At 43.8% G+C, this 16,336-nt stretch overlaps 1 long non-coding RNA gene across 1 annotated transcript; it reads right to left on the bottom strand.

Annotated features, from left to right (window-relative positions):
- Window positions 1–6,521: 6,521 nt before the first annotated feature.
- LOC116780025 lies at window positions 6,522–15,050 on the bottom strand. Its single transcript, XR_004354290.1, has 3 exons — window positions 14,967–15,050; window positions 6,729–6,733; window positions 6,522–6,532 (listed from the first exon to the last, which is right to left on the bottom strand). It is a non-coding gene; the product is annotated as an uncharacterized LOC116780025 (long non-coding RNA).
- Window positions 15,051–16,336: the final 1,286 nt, after the last annotated feature.

Here is a 16,336-nt window from a genome sequence, read left to right as displayed (position 1 = left end):
AGGTTGCGTTGTCCCCAGCGCTACAAAAAAAGCTGCACGCGGTAAGGTTGGAATCTCGCCTTGGCCAGGTGAGTCGATCAGGGGAGGTAGCATGGGGCCCGCGCCATCTAAAGAGGAAGAGGCTGTGGAAAAACTTCTCCAATATATGATCTCTCTAAGAGAGCCAAATTATGACAAAAAACCCTGAAAGGGTTACTGGAATGGGCGAGGGCGAAGCGACTAATCCCTGCCTCTCAGGCCACCTTTGAAGGGTCCACATGGGACACCAAAAAGGACCTTTTATGGGAAGAGATGTCTAAGGGGTCGAAAGACACAATAAAATATCCTACGCTTTGGCGTCTGGTAGTTGAATCTATGACTGCAGAGGCGACTGCAATGGCAGCTTTCCAGGGTGACAGAGAGACTGTAGTGCAAACGTGCGCAGAACGGTTTGTTTTCGGGGAGGTTTCGGCTCATGCGCCTGCAAAGGCGCGAACAATAAAAGTTTTAAAAGCCGCAGGCTTGTCTCGGTTCAGCAGCGCGCCAGCACTGGCACAAAAAGCCGAGACTGCGGAGAACAAAGCTGGAACCGTGCCATCGGCAACGCCCTTTGTTGTCGACACTGCCATCTCTTACTGAGCCTGCACAGTCAACGACGCCGCTCCCCACTACGCCTGCTCCGGGTGCTACGTCAACGACTGTTACCACGCAGACGCGCCCGGAACAGTGATGCTAGGAACCTCCGCGTCACCAGGGGGCATTTTAGCACTACTGCCCGGAACCACCATGTCGCCTGAACTTACGTCATCAGGAACCGTCGTGCCTGGACCCGGAAGTGAGCCGAAGAGAACCATTGCTATAGCGACCGGGGCTTTTCTGAAAGAAGATGCCGCTACGCCAGCAAGAGCCGCCACTATTTCAACAGAGGCAGGAGTTACTGGAGGAGGGACCACTACCCTTGCACCAGTATTGCTGCAGAAGATGAAAGAACAACCGACTCATGACAACATGGAACAGCTATTCCCTCTGCTTCCATCCCCAAGTCCGACTTCTGATGATGAGAGCTCGGAGGGTGAAAGCGACAGACTTGCTATGCTTACAACAAAAGATCAGATGAACACTTTGTTGCGTTGCTTTGAAGAACTCAAGTCTACATTGGCAGAGAGACAGTTCACTCCGCAGCATCCAAACTTCTGCACTGTTCCAGCTTCATCTACAGTACTGACATCGCCTCCTCCAAACCCCTTTCCCGGGATGCCCGGGGTGGGAACTTCTGATATAGGGTTTCCAACCTTGCCGGGTGGAGTGAGGGGGAGGGAGGGGGTGAGTGGTAATCCAACACAGAATTGGAAGAGCATCATACAGGATACTGCTTCTGATGGGGATTCTGGGCTCTTAGGAGTTAGTGCTTTCCCTGCAATTGTAGATGGTTCAGGGCGTAAATCCTGGGAAACTTTAGATTGGAAAATCATCAAAGAGGCTAAAGCAGCCGTTTCCCAGTATGGTTTAAAAAGCAGTTATACACAATCAATCATGCAACACCTTTTTACTGCAAGTTTGCTAACACGGTTCGATACACGTATGATAGTAACCACGCTGCTGACTCCTTCGCAGCAGCTACAATTCTTTAATAAATGGGATGCTAGTTGTGCAGCGGCTGCAGCACAACCTAGGCAGCAGGGTGACCCTCTCTATGGCGTTACGGCTCACATGCTCACGGGTATTGGTCAGTACAACACAACGACCATACAATCACAGTTTCCAGATGAGGTCCTTGCTTGCAGTGAAGGATGCAAGGTCAGGGCCCCCATGTACTATGATCAAACAGGGGTTGCATGAGCCACATAATCTGTTTATAGATCATTTATTTCAGTCAGTAAATACAGATCCAGACATGGATAATGATATGAGAGCAAAATTTCTGGATGTGTTGGCCTATAATAACGCCAGTGATAAAACCAAACAGGTTTTAAGCATGTTGCCTAGGGGTGCTGGTGCAGCTCAACTCCTGGAGGCTGTAACAAGAATGATCAAACAGGAGGACGCAACCTATCTGACTACTGCAGTAGGTGCAGTAGTAAAGCCTCTTATGTCTGGGAAAGGAAGGAATGGTAAGAAACACAAAGAAAAGAGATGTTTTGCCTGTGGTCAGAAGGGACATCTCAGCACCCAGTGTCGAACATTTCCTTTGCCAGGGACTGCTCGCCCAGCAATTAGAGCAGGAGGGTCAAGGTGGTGTCATAACTGTCGAATAACCATAACACAAATGAGTGTAAATGGCAGGGAAACCCCAAATGGAGGGTGATGCACTCTTGCGTGATGACAGCAAATCAGGGTGCTTGGAACGCTGCTGTGCAGCCACCACAGGAAGAACCAGCGTGGACCTGGCAACAGCAGTAGATACTATGCTTGAGACTCAAGATGTGCACTTGACTGATTCTACATTGCAAGGACCTTTAGGTAGAGGATTGAGTGATCATTTGGTAGGACGTTCATCTTTGTCTCGTCAGGGAATTTTTGTGGTGCCAGGAATCATAGATGCAGATTCTACAGGTGTCATCAAAATCATGCTATACACCCTAAAACCACCAGTTTTTATTCCTGCTAACAGTTAAATAGCTCAGCTAGTGCCTTTTAAAGCAGAAGTGCCCAATGCAGAACCACTGACACGAGGAGATGGGGGGTTTTGGCTCTACAGGCCCCCCTGAGGTGATGTTAGCAGTAGACATAAAGCAGGGAAAACCTGAGGAAGATGTAATTATACGGCATCCCGATGGACAATCCAGCACTATGACTATGTTTCTTGACACCGGGGCTGACATTTCAATTATTCCTAAACATAAATGACCTCAAGCACGGCCTGTGGAAATGGCACCTACAGGAGTTAAGGGAGTAGGCGGTGTACAGCAGACATGGATCAGCAGAGATGTGATACCTTTTCAGTTTTCTGATGGAGCAATAGTGGGAACGTGTCCTTATGTGTTGTCTTTACCAGTAGGCCTGATAGGTCAAGATCTGTTGGGGCAAATGGGAGCACGCCTGTTGGAAGAATCTTAGATGATGCAGGACCTATACTGCTTCAGGCCTGCTTGCGCAATCCGACCTGCGTGCCGGACGGCAGGGACCTGTGTTCTCCAGCAGCAGATGTGTGTCCTTGAGCAGCAGATATCAGAAAGCTGCATAGAGGAAAACAAGGAAGGAGGTTGTTATCCCGAGTGTGAGAAACCAGAAGATGGGGGGGCCTGGAAATGTGTCTTGGCTAGTAGAGCCAATAAAGTTATAGATATAGTGTGTGAAAGTAAATGGAACCAATAGAAAGTTAGAATAGAGCGTGTGAACCCTGTAGGACCCTTGATAATGTGTGTATTTTTGGAATAAAGTGAGAGCATTGACTGTACCTCTATGAGGATGTGTCTCTGACTCTCGAGCTCGTTTTTGCATCTTCTCGTTTTATCTGGCGCCCGGAAAGGTGATAAAAAGCGCGAAACATTAGAAGAATGCGGATAGCCGATTGACCTCCTTGCAGTGAGATGCGGTTGGAGACGTGAGAGGCTGATAGAAGCTGGACAGAGGAGTTTCGGTCGTGGGCCAGTCGGCGAGAACCGAGGTAGGAAGGATCGCTACCTTCCCCCTGTCATTTGCTGCAAGCCTGGAAGCAGAGTTTGCTGCAGCTAAAAAGCTGCTGTTAACTATCCTTGCTAAGCAAGGTGAAACTAGCTGAGAAGGTATTTGACAAGCTTATTGCTTGGACCTGTGAAAATGGTTTCTTTAAAGTACCCCCTCTCCTTTTCGCCTTTGACAAATGGCGGGGTTTGGGAGATAGACTTTGGGACTTGATTACCCTCGCTGCTACTGCGAAACTTCTTGGTCGTGCAGTCATCCTGCTGAAGGGGGGAGTGCGTCGCGGTCTGGCACACACTGCCCCGACCGAACTGTGTGAATTCGAACCTTGGCTGCCGCCATGATTTCCGTGCAGAATCGTGATGCAGATGAACACCAGAGAGACGCTATGGCCGGAAAACCCTCACGGCGTAGCAGAGCAGGGCGAGGCAGCACCGCGGGGGTAAAACAGGAGTACTCGAGAGCCGGCAGGAGAGCAGCCCGGCAGTAACAGTGCAAGAAAAAACCAGGAGCGGCCCCAGAGGGAAACAGGGATGGAGTAACTCTGGAAAAGTATCACTTCTTGTTGAGAAGGGGAGTAGGCTAGAAGACTGCTTTCCTGTGTTTCTGTTAACTCTCGTGTTGACTCTGTTGTTTGTCCGGTGTGTCGTTGTGGGCTCACGGTGTTGCTAACTATGCCGTGCTAGTGTGTGTGTGTGTGTGTGTGTATTAGGGGTTGTGCGTGTGTGTGGAGAAGCGACCATGGGTTTGTTAGTAACTGTTAAAACCCAGGGATAAGGGTCCGGAAGAGGGGTCTCGGATGACACAGGAGCATAGGAATTTACCTTTGAGATTATTCAAACTGCTACCGGTGCCGGCAACCGCAGCGGAGAGGCGGCTCGAGGCTGCAGCAGCGAGAACAGACACTAAAAAACTGCAGTGGGTTCTGTCTCCCTTCCCCCCCCCCCGCGAGGGCAGGGGGGGGAGAGCGAGCGGGAACAGCAACAGAGGTTGCAGTGAGAAAGAAAACGAAGTGGTCGAGAAAAGAACGCAAAATCTCTCTCTTTAGTCCTTCTACTCACTTGTAGGTAACTTAAACCCAAAGACTTGCGTTTACCTGCAAGCTAGTATGCAGACAGTTTTAGGGAATTTTTCCGGGAAATGAGTATTTGTACGAAAATCTTAGTGAAAGGCCTTATTCTTAGCTGTTTTACCCCTATAAAACCCTTCTGAAAAAATATTGTATTCAGCAAAAAGAAAAAAGCAAAAAGTAGGGTTTTGACAAAAAGGATAAAAAGCCGCCTTGCAAAACTTTGCCTTTGCCTTAGCAGAGAAAGAGATAAGGTGTTAGTGGCTCTCACAATAGAGATAGTTTGTTGCCGAGCAACTGAGTAGGAGACCTCCTCTGGCCAAACTCAGAAAAAAAAAAAAAAAAGAAAAAAAAAGGGGGGGGTGTAGAACCCTCCTGCTTTATAGAGGCTGCAACTTTGCAATCTTCTGATTGGGGAAAGAAATATTTTTGCCTTACAGTTTGTGGGAGGAAGGGCAAAAAATCTAAAAAACCTCTCCTGTCTCGCTTTGAATCTCCCTGCCTACAGGATAGGGGGAGGAGAAGCGAAACACTGCAAACTGAAACCTGAGTCACATACCACAGTAGAGATTTAAAGAAAAAACAAAAACAAACAAACAAAAAAAGTTAGAAATAATATTAAAATTAATTAAAAGAGTCACAAATAAAAATGTATTCATTCTCAATCTGTCATTAGTAATTCGCATGAATAGAGGAGTCAATCTGTGGCTCCAGCGAACTTGACCAGAAGCTGGGAAGATGATGCAGAATACAGTAAATTAAGGAAACTCTTCTAGTTACTTTTTCATTTTTTCTATTAATCAGGACAACAATGTGATAAACAAAGTCTCGAGTTTCTATAAGTTTTTGAATAATAGTTTATTATATGATAAAAGCAAGCAACCGGTTGGGTGACAGAAATGGGACCAGTTTCCCAAATCTGCACACCCTTACTACAGGGTACATTTAGTATTTATCTTAGTTACTTCATGCATATTAATTATATCATATACATATACATTCTACAGGTTTTTGCTAAGTATTTAATATATGGGTTTTCTTACAGCTAAAGTTAAAAGGGTTATCTCTACAACCAGTCATAATTCATGTATTCTTGGACGAACAGGCGCCTAAAGATTTAAAGTTCTACTATATTTCATTCTTAGGATAGTAAGGAGGTTTTAGGCCTCTTGACCTTGTGAGGGTCTGTTTTATTTCTTTATGGGGGTGCAATTAAGTTTTACAATCCGTTTGTTTTATTTTGATGTAATCACTCATTTGTTTCACGAATCACGATTATTTATATATCACAAACAACCACAGCCATACATTGGCCATTTAGTGCAGACCATGTATCCTAAAGAACAAAATACATTGGTTTTTTTTCTTTCTTATGTAGCAGGTCTCTTACCTTAATAAATATTACCAGAGCTAAGAAGGTTTTTGCTTCTTAGATTGGTATACCAACAATGTATTTTAACTTATTGTTCTATGTTGCATTGCTCGTAAACAAGAATCAGAGTTAGGATTAAAACTTACATTTTGACTCCAATATAGAAAGTCATAATATGATTAAATTTGTATTATGAATTTAGCTGGAATTTGAAAACAAACTCCAAATTCTATATCAACTGACTTTTGAAGATCTCTCACTAGCTTTAGAGATATCTTCAGTGAATTTACTTCATAATATCCAAACTGGAAAAACTTTAAAAGAATGGATTGCTAGTATAGTTTGAATAATACTGTCAAATTACCAGACAATACTATAGTTATTGATATTATATTTCTATTGTCTCTCCTGGAAGTTGATATTGTTTGCATATGCTTTATCCCAGGAGTTTTATAGCAAGTGGCAAGAATTGTTTAAAATCTCTCTCTCTCCTCTCTGACTGCTGCAACATATAAAAGAAATCTTTTAATTTACAACTCTACACAAGATTATAAATAACAATGCATGAAGTGCTGAGCCTCACAGAAAAAGAACCCTGTGTTAGAAAGCAAGACAGTGACTGGTTAGCAAAGCTGTAAATGAAAGGCTGATGTTTTTTGGACACCCCCCCCTTCTCCCCACATAGACCCTAGCTCGCATCATGCCCACAATCTTTTGATAGACTGCTAACTTCATAGCATGATGGTTTCTGTTGTTTGAATGCTTTATCTAACTTGTGCATTCCTTTACTGCATGTCTTAGTTGAGTGACTTTTAATCATGTCCTGGATATTTTTCTTTATGTTCTTAATGCTCTTAGGTTCTGCCTGATTGTATTGCACTACCTGCTTTGTCCTACATGATTCTCTACAACCTTTTATTAGTAACTGACAACCAACCACTTCGTACTATAAAACCTATATTCCTCTCGTACGGTCAAGTTACAAAAATTCTGAAATTTGAAATTCTTTTGTGAAAATTGTTTAATAGTCTAGGCTCTATTTTGCAGAAATTCCACAGATTCATTCTGTAATCCGAACCCGTGAGATTAAACACTCTTGTTCATCTATTCCAACTTGGAGATTATGTCTACATTCAACAGTAGGATGCTGACCCCCTGTATGCTGACTACAAAGAGATTATGATTACCTGCAACCACGGCATAGCATGCAAGTGACCCTGGCTGACCCAGTGAAGCAGGAACAGCTAGAACCTATTCCGATCTCTTCACTAAAGATGGATATGGTTACAAAGATATTATTGTCTACCCTTTTCCTATTAGTCCTTTGTTGTAGATATTCTATGTTTTTTTCCTTGTTTTTCATCAATATGCTGCTTAACTTGTTCAACAATGGCATGGTCCAACCACAGACCATGCGGTGGGAATGTATTTGTGCTTAATTGGATGATGCAAGTGCTGATAGATGGGAACTTTGTCCCTGAAACAACCATCTTGTATAACTTGAGATTAATTGGTATTTTGCTATTAGTTGACAACTCTCCAAAAACATTTGACAGAAACAGTGAAAAAGAAGATGATGTTAAGACAGACCCCCGAGATACAGCACGCCACAGGCAAATCATATAAAGACCCATCCTTACATGGGACACTAAGCTCAAAGTCAACAAAGCTAAGCTTTTTATTCATGCAACACCTAGCTTAACAGTTTAATTTCAGTACAAAAAAAAAAAACAAGGGGGGGGGTGAGGAAAGATAAGTTCATGAGGTGGTCTTGCTGACTGTTTCTTGAGGTTGCTTGCCTAAATAGCCAGAATTGTTTTAAACGTGGTGGAGAACTGGAGCTTTTGAAGTTTTTGTAGTGACTACTGACAAGTTCTCTTTGAAGTCCAAAAGCCCATTTGCATAGAGAAGTGTGTGTTTTGCTGTAAAAATAGGAGTATATATTTATCTTTAAATTATAAGAATGTTTGTATGTATTTGGGTTTTGAATTGAATGTGAGGCAGAAATATGTTTATGTTTTCCTGTTTTCCAAGTTATACTCTCATAAAAACAAGAAATGCATAATTAGATCTTACTCATCTGAGGGTAAAACACAAGAATGATAATTTCTCAGTCCACAACCAGAAAACACAGTAAAATACAACTCAAAAGTATGTTTGTGTGAGAGCATGAAGTGATGGCCATCACGCATGAAAGTTGTGTGAATGTATGCATGTGAATGTATGAATATATGATTATTAATATATTCTGGTTTTACTCACAAATGCGTAAACCATATTACCTCACATATGCATAAGCACCTTTGGATAAAGAGTGGGAGACACATAACCCTGAGTTAAATAAAGTTTCATTTGAAAAATAAAAGTTTTCAAGAACCACATGGAACAAAGAGTTGAACCAAGCGAAAGACCATCAGTCAGGCCTGGATTGTGCAAAAGAAAAAGGGGGAATTGTTGAAAGAATCTTAGATGATGCAGGACATATACTGCTTCAGGTCTGCCTGCACAATCCGGCCTGCGTGCTGGACGGCAGGGACCTGTGTTCTCCAGCAGCAGATGTGTGTCCTTGAGCAGCAGATATCAGAAAGCTGCATAGAGGAAAACAAGGAAGGAGGTTGTTATCCCGAGTGTGAGAAACCAGAAGATGGAGGGGGCCTGGAAATGTGCCTTGGCTAGTAGAGCCAATAAAGTTATAGATATAGTGTGTGAAAGTAAATGTAACCAATAGAAAGTTAGAATAGAGCGTGTGAACCCTGTAGGACCCTTGATAATGTGTGTATTTTTGGAATAAAGTGAGAGCATTGACTGTACCTCTATGAGGATGTGTCTCTGACTCTAGAACTCGTTTTTGCATCTTCTCGGTTTACACGCCTGATTACTTCTCCTTTTCAGGAGCGACCATTGATAGGCAACCGACCTTAAAACTGCAGTGGAAAACAGAAAAAACAGTATGGATAGATCAGTGGCAGCTGAAAAAGGAGAGGCTGCAATTAGTTCACAATTAGTTCAGGAGCAATTGGATGCAGACCATATTGTTCCATCTTTGAGTCCATGGAACACCCCCATATTTGCCATCCCAAAGAAATCAGGAAAATGGAGATTATTACATGATCTGCGAGCTGTCAATGCGGTCATGGAAGATATGGGACCCTTACAGGCTGATCTGCCTTCTCCTATGATGATCCCCCATGATTGGGTCATGCTGGTGATAGATTTAAAGGACTGTTTTTTCACAATCCCTTTGCATCCAGATGATGCTGTCAGGTTTGCCTTCACAGTGCCTTCAATTAACAAAGCAGAACCAGCACAGCGTTTTCATTGGATAACTCTTCCCCAGGGGATGAAAAAGTCACCCACTATGTGTCAAATTTATGTTGCATGGGCCTTGCAGTCATTTCGAACCCAACATCCTGACTTATTAGTATATCATTACATAGATGATATTCTGATAGCAGGAAAACATTTGGATGTGCCTGCGCTGTTACAGCAATTAGAACAAGAGTTGGGTCGTCGAGGTCTCAAAATTGCCCCTGAAAAGATTCAGAAGCAGGAGCCATGGCAATACCTGGATTGGACCATCACGAATGGTATAGTGAGGCCACAGAAATTAGTCGTTAACACTGCCATAAAAACTCTGACTGATGTGCAGAAGTTGATGGGTGACATACAGTGGGTCAGACCTGTGTGTGGAATAACCAATGATGATCTAGCTCCTCTGATGCCTTTACTAGAATCAGTTGCTCAGGCAGGACTTCCAAGAGAATTGTCAGAAGACCAAAAAGCAGCTATCGTTAATATCTCAGGAAAAATACCTGCAGGATATGCCTGTAGAATTAGAGAAGACCAACCAGTGCAGTACCTACTTGTCAATTCTGGAGAGGGCAGAAAGCATCCATTGGGTATCATCTGTCAAATCGCAACCTGTGTGAGAATTTTAGAATGGGTATTTTTATCATATCAACCCAAAAAGACAATCATAACATGACCTGAATTGTTTGCACAACTTGTTATAAAAGGGCGACCGAGGGTTTGTGAATTAATTGGCAGGGATTCATCTGTAATATTTGTACCAGTTGCCCAGAACTATTTGGAGTGGTTGTTTGAGAAATCAGAACCATTCCAGATAGCCATGGCAGACTTTGAAGGTCTGGTCACCAATCATTATCCGTCAGACAAATTGCTGCCTTTGCTGCAACATCAGACGATTGAGCAGCTTGTGTTGCGTTCAGATGACCCAGTTGCTGGGATTACTGTTTTTACAGACGCCGGTAGAAAATCTTGGCATGCAGCAATTACTTGGCAGGAGGGAACTGTCGCAGTCGTAATGAGACTGGACTGTTTACTAAAGAGGATGAGTTATGAGGTAGACCAAACTCCTCTCTCTTTGCAATTGTAATGTCAAATTAAGGGGCTTTACGCCAGGAAAATGTGGAAAAACAGAATAACAACCCTTTATTAAAAGGTATATGCATGTTCGCAAAAAGAGTAACAAGAAACAACAATAACAACAGCAAGTCTAAATGGATACTCCTCTGTCCGTTAGCACAGTCCTAATTGTGGCCTGCCGGGGATGTTGTTGGATCGCTGGAAGGTGCAGGGTCTGCAGCGCCCTGTTGTGGCCTGCAGGGGGCGCTGTGGGATCGCTGGAAGGTGCAGGGCCTGCAGTACCTGGTTGTGGTCGGCAGGGGGCGCTGTGGGCTCCGGCAGCCACCACGTGGGCAGAGGGGTCTGGAGGGAGCAGCCCTGGTCCGCAGGAGAATACCGAGAGGGAAACGGGGGGGGACACCCCTTCTCCTCAATGGAGGGAAGATGTGAGGGAAAAAAAAAAAAGTTCACCCCTCAAGAGGACCCACTGTTCCCAGATGACAGTGTTTCCAAAGCTCTCCCTCTTTCTCCCAGCAAGTACAGACCTCTCCGATGAAAAGAAGCAGCAAAGACTCGTCAGCCCTGGCGGGAATCACACCACACTGGCAGTGCAGGGTCGGCAGGCAGGCCTTACCAGGACGGAAAAAACCAGGGAAGAGAGTTGGCTCCCAGACCTTCCTCTAGAGATGCCTGAAAACAGTCCCCGTCCCCGTCCTGGTCCGAACACTGCCGTCTCTCCTGTCCTCCCCGTCTCTGTCTCCAACATTCCCCCCTCACCCCAGCAGTTAAAGGCTGATTAAGCAGATCGGTCAGTTCCTTTGTAAGGCTAATCGACTCCCTTCCCCCCTCTGAACTCTGTTTCTCTTACAGAGAAAGCAGGGGAAGGGAAAATTCCTCTCTCAGATTTATAACCCATAACATGAGCAGAATGGAAACATAAAATACTTCTGGGTGTTTCAGGAGACACATTACAAACCCTTGAATTGAGGGGTGTGGTGTGGGCCTTAAACTTCTGGATGGAAGAACCTGTTAATGTGGTTTCAGATTCACTTTATGTAGTGGGTACAGTGCAACGAATCGAGCGAGCAATGATCAAAACACTGAAAAATAAAATCTTAGCAGCACTTATGACACAGTTGCTGCATTTGCTAGATCAGCGAACACAGCCCTACTTCGCCACTCACATAAGAAGCCATCAGAAACTAGACGGTGGTTTAGCAATTGGGAATAACAGAGCAGATAAATTAATGGCACCTGCGTAGACTGATCCTGCAGTAAATAAGTTTCAGCAAGTAGTCTTGTCTCATGACTTTTTCCATCAGTCTGCCAATGTATTAGGCAGCTTGGGCTCACTTCATCGGATGCACGAGGAATTGTACAGGCCTGTTCAGCCTGTCATAAGAACGGACTGGGCATTGACTTAGTAGTCAGTCCTCGGGGGCTACAAGCATTGCATCTTTGGCAAATGGATGTTACTCATGTTGCGGAATTTGGGAGGTTAAAATATGTGCATGTATGCATTGATACCTTTTCTCATGCCATGTGGGCCTTTGCTCAGGCTGGAGAAGGTACCAGATATGTCATTCGACATATGTATGCATGCATAGCAGCCCTAGGGGTCCCCACAGAACTTAAAACTGACAATGGACCTGGTTATACCTCCCAACGTTTCCAAAGATTCTGTATGAATTGAGGTATTTCTCATGTTACTGGTATTGCTAATTCTCCTACAGGTCAAGCTATTATTGAACGAACTCACGGAGTTCTGAAGTCACTTTTGCAAAAGCAGAAAGGGGGAGAAGAGCTAGCCAGTCCACATGACCGGCTTGCAAAAGTGTTATATGTGCTGAATTTTTTGCAGTTGATGGGTACTAGAACAGACCCTCCCATTGTTATTCATAACACTTCTTTGCAGTTGGGTCTGTAAGTCAACAGGTAGTAGTTAAAGTACAATATAAGGATTCGCAAACGGGGGAATGGAAAGGGTCTGCAGAAGTGAAGATTACTGGAAGAGGCTATACTTGCATCCTAACAGACACAGGTGTTCGATGGATACCGGCTTGATGGATTAAGCCCTGGAAAGGAGTTGATTCTTCAGATCAGGACTAACATTGCTGTAGGTAATATTAGCACTGTTAGAAGGTGTTGTATATAACAGTTTTGTCAGCATCATTAAGAGCACATCTTAGTGTTGTCAAAGCACAGTATTTTTAGTCTTATTAAAGCACAATTTTTTAGTACACTTAAGCACATAATTCTAGAAGGTAAAGATTTTAGATTATTCACTACATGTTAGTAAAAGAAAGTTTAAAACACAGTGACATGGAACTCAGGAGTGTGTGCGAAAGTGTGTTGACAGTGGTCACTGTGAAAGTTTGTATGCGTGTATGTGTGTGACTGCATGATGTTTACTGTGTTCTGATAACAAATATACACACACATTTGGATGAATAAATACACAAATACTTTTACATTAAAACAGAAGACACTTTTAGACTGAATAAAACTTTTAGGAACAAACCCTACATTTAGAGAAGCACTTTTCGGCGCACTTCGAGAGCACATATCTTGGGGTCAATAGGTTGTTAAGTTTATTAATGATGGTAGTGTTATTGTATGTTTGTTTTATGGGTGCAACAAGGAATGTTACAGAAATGCAATTTAAATTGTTCAAACTTCAACGGGGGATTTGTCGGAGGACAGAAATTGTGTGAACAATTTCTGTTGCATTTCTGCGACCTTTGCCTTGGCATGGTTGGGTGCAGACAATAAAAAATACTACGCCACTAACATGGTTGCAGACCTTGTGCCAAGGTGAAGGAGGAGTCCTTTTGGCAGGTAAACAAGTTTTATGGACACCTGCTCTGGTCCAATTGGTACTGTGCAGCACGATGTGTTTTCCTTATGTATCCTATGTAACCTGGGAAAGAATCACGTCTGTGTGTCAGAAACAGCATATAAGCTGTCTTTCCTCTAATAAAGTGGACATTTTTGCCAATCATATTGATCTGTGAGCATTCTGTCCATACCCCTCCACCGTTACGCCCCTTTAGTAGATCTAATTCCAGGATGTTAGCTGGTAATGACCCCACAGTCATGATAGTTTCTGTGGCTGTCTCATCTCCAGGTAACCAGCATTTCACCCGAGCAGTGTATTGGGGTTGGGATTTGCCAAAAGCGTCAGTTACCCATATCTTTTTTTTGTCTGGTTTAATGCCACAATGAGTAGCAGCTTCAATTTGGACTGCTGAGACCTGTGCACCCATGTCTACTACGAATGTAACCAAAGATTTAAAAGGGCCAAGAGGAAAAGTGATTACCGTATCTCTGTGGTTGTTTTCTGTAAGCTTTCTCTCATAAACTCACTGGTCATTTTTTGGTTTATTTACTTGAGAGCAGTAAGTCCAGTTTCTTGACTCAGAACTGGTCAAACTGGTTAGTCCGGTTTCTGGAGAGGCTGAGGGGATCACAGTGTTGGACTCCTTAGGAGGGCTGCCCCTAGGGGTGACTCATGTTTTTTGATCTTATCCCAGTGCATTATCAAGTATTCCAAATTAGCAGTGGGTAATTTGTCCATCACTTCTTGAGGAATTCCTTTTGCAACACCCTCCACCCACAAACTGTACCTCTTTCACCTGCTAGATGACACATTTTGTTGACAAATACCTGGTGAGGTAGGTTTTTGGACCTCCCCTGCCCTCCTGCTGCGTATTCTCTGGCCACTTGTACCAGAGACCCCCAGTTGCCGACCAGTAGCTATTAATTCTTGGGCTATTTCCAACCAGGTTATCCCTGGTGGAGTACCCCTTCTTCTAGGTCTGGGGGTTGCCTTTATGCGCTCCTGTAATTGTTTAGCATAAACTTTTAGTGCATTAAGACCAGAAATCTCTGTGGATCCACTTCAAGTTCCATTGGGAAATTTCGTTGTGGGTCTAATAATTTTGTGTGCATTAATTGGAGACATGCGGTTTTTTGTACACTTTTTACAATGTGGTCAATTGTGGGTGTTTTAATTGTGTGAGGATCTCCCCTTTCTGTAGGGTCTAACCCGCCTGCCCAGTAGGCAGCCCTCTGGGTCAGGGACCACGGTGCTCGGTTATCATTTGTGGTCAGGAAGACCCCCGGGCCCCAAAATCCTCTGGTCTCATCTTTACTCAATAAAATTTGGTCTCCCCCAGTAAGGGACACTCTCCACACATATTCAGTCTCTGATTCACTGGCTTTACGGCTGTATTTTTCCTGAATTTTGGCCAGTGCTTCCCCCGTGTACGGGATAGTCCATGTGGTAGTTTGCCGATCTTCCCCCTGGCCAGTGGTTTCAGTTTTAATGAGGGGACGCATATGTATTACTTCATCCTCCGGATAACTTTGCTTAACCTCTTCCGATTCCCCAGAGGGGTACAGGGATTTGTTAACATCTACCGGTCTAGGGTATTTTAAATTGATGTCCCGTAGGTCACAATTTTTCATTTCTAGTACCTTTTTAAGCCTTTCATTTTGTTCCTCCTCATCTTGCAGGGCTGACCAAAGCAACAAATTAATTTCCCTCTCCCTCCGAACTGCTTCACGCTCAGCAGTTAACTGCAAGCGTTCTTTTTCTAATTGCTTCTGTAATGCCTTCATTGACTCTTGAAGAGATCTTATCACTTCACCTGTAGATTTCTGAATAGCCTCTTTTTCTAGCTGGTCCTGCAAAGTTTTCATTGACTCTTGGAAAGATTTTATCGGTTCCCTTACAGATTTCTGAATAGTTGATCTTTCCTTTCTCACTGTTCTAAGGACAACGCCTAAAACAGCACCTACAAAAAACAGTCCTAAACCAAGGACAGAGATCAGGAGGGAATAATCCTCATATAACTCAATGTGGGGTGTCGTTCCTTTTGACTCAATCATTAACCCAGCTCAGGTTAATGTCTTTCTCCCCCTTAACCCTCTGAAGGTCGGCTTGACTCTTTCCTGAAAAACCTTTCAACAGGTCCAGGTACCAGAGAACCTTTCAACAGGTCCAGCCTACACCAGGAAACCTTTCAACAGGTCTGATGTGCCCGGGTCACACTGAGAAGAGAAAAATTCTCACTATAATTTTACAACGAGGGGACAGTCACCATTTGACTCACCCTCGGTATCACTTTTGGACTACACCAATTACTCCACCATATCCAAAGGATCCTACCGACTATGTCAAAAATGTTACGACCTACCTCAGAGAAAGGGGAGGGGGGTAACTCAGGTTCTTATCAATAATTCCCTTGGGGTGGATTAGAGTGAAACGACACTGAATAATCGGTGTCTGAAAACATATATTGGTAATGTTTATTTTAACAATTCTGTATCAACAGGTATGCTAGCATTTTGGGTGTTGTCATATAACAATGTGACATAGAGATAACCTTGGGGGGGGGGGGGAGAAAATGCATAGGGAAGAGAAAGACAGGATAAGAGTAAGGGAGAGCAAGGAAAAAAGAAAAGATGAGAGTAGAAAAAACTTATATAGTCACCGCCCACGGGGTCCAGCGATGACACTTGGTAGTTGCCGCTTCCATGATCTGCTGGGGGTGAAGGAGGGAAGCCCCCACGTTCCAAGAAGTTATGAGTTATTATACCCATGGTTAGTGTCACGGATCATGCCTCGAGCCTCCAAACTCTCCCTGGGCCTGCGCAGAGTTTCTGTGTCTGGCCTGGTTCCCACCTTTCAAGATTGGCAGAGGGGGGGATGGGCTTTGATGGGCCATCAGAGGTATAAACTCAGGTCTTTCTGCCTTTTCAGGGCTTGACACCTTCAGCACTGGAGGGAGGGATGGGCCCAACTGCCCATCAGAGGTCAAAAGCCTGCAAAAGTCTCCTAGAATGCATAAATCATTAACCGTTTCAGTCTCTGACAGTTTTCAGGTTAATAAAGTTGTTGTTTATCCCAAATACACACAAACCTT

Source organism: Chiroxiphia lanceolata, chromosome W (assembly GCF_009829145.1).
Source record: "Chiroxiphia lanceolata isolate bChiLan1 chromosome W, bChiLan1.pri, whole genome shotgun sequence".
Classification (NCBI taxonomy): domain Eukaryota; kingdom Metazoa; phylum Chordata; class Aves; order Passeriformes; family Pipridae; genus Chiroxiphia; species Chiroxiphia lanceolata.
This window is presented reverse-complemented; position numbering and strand designations above follow the sequence as displayed.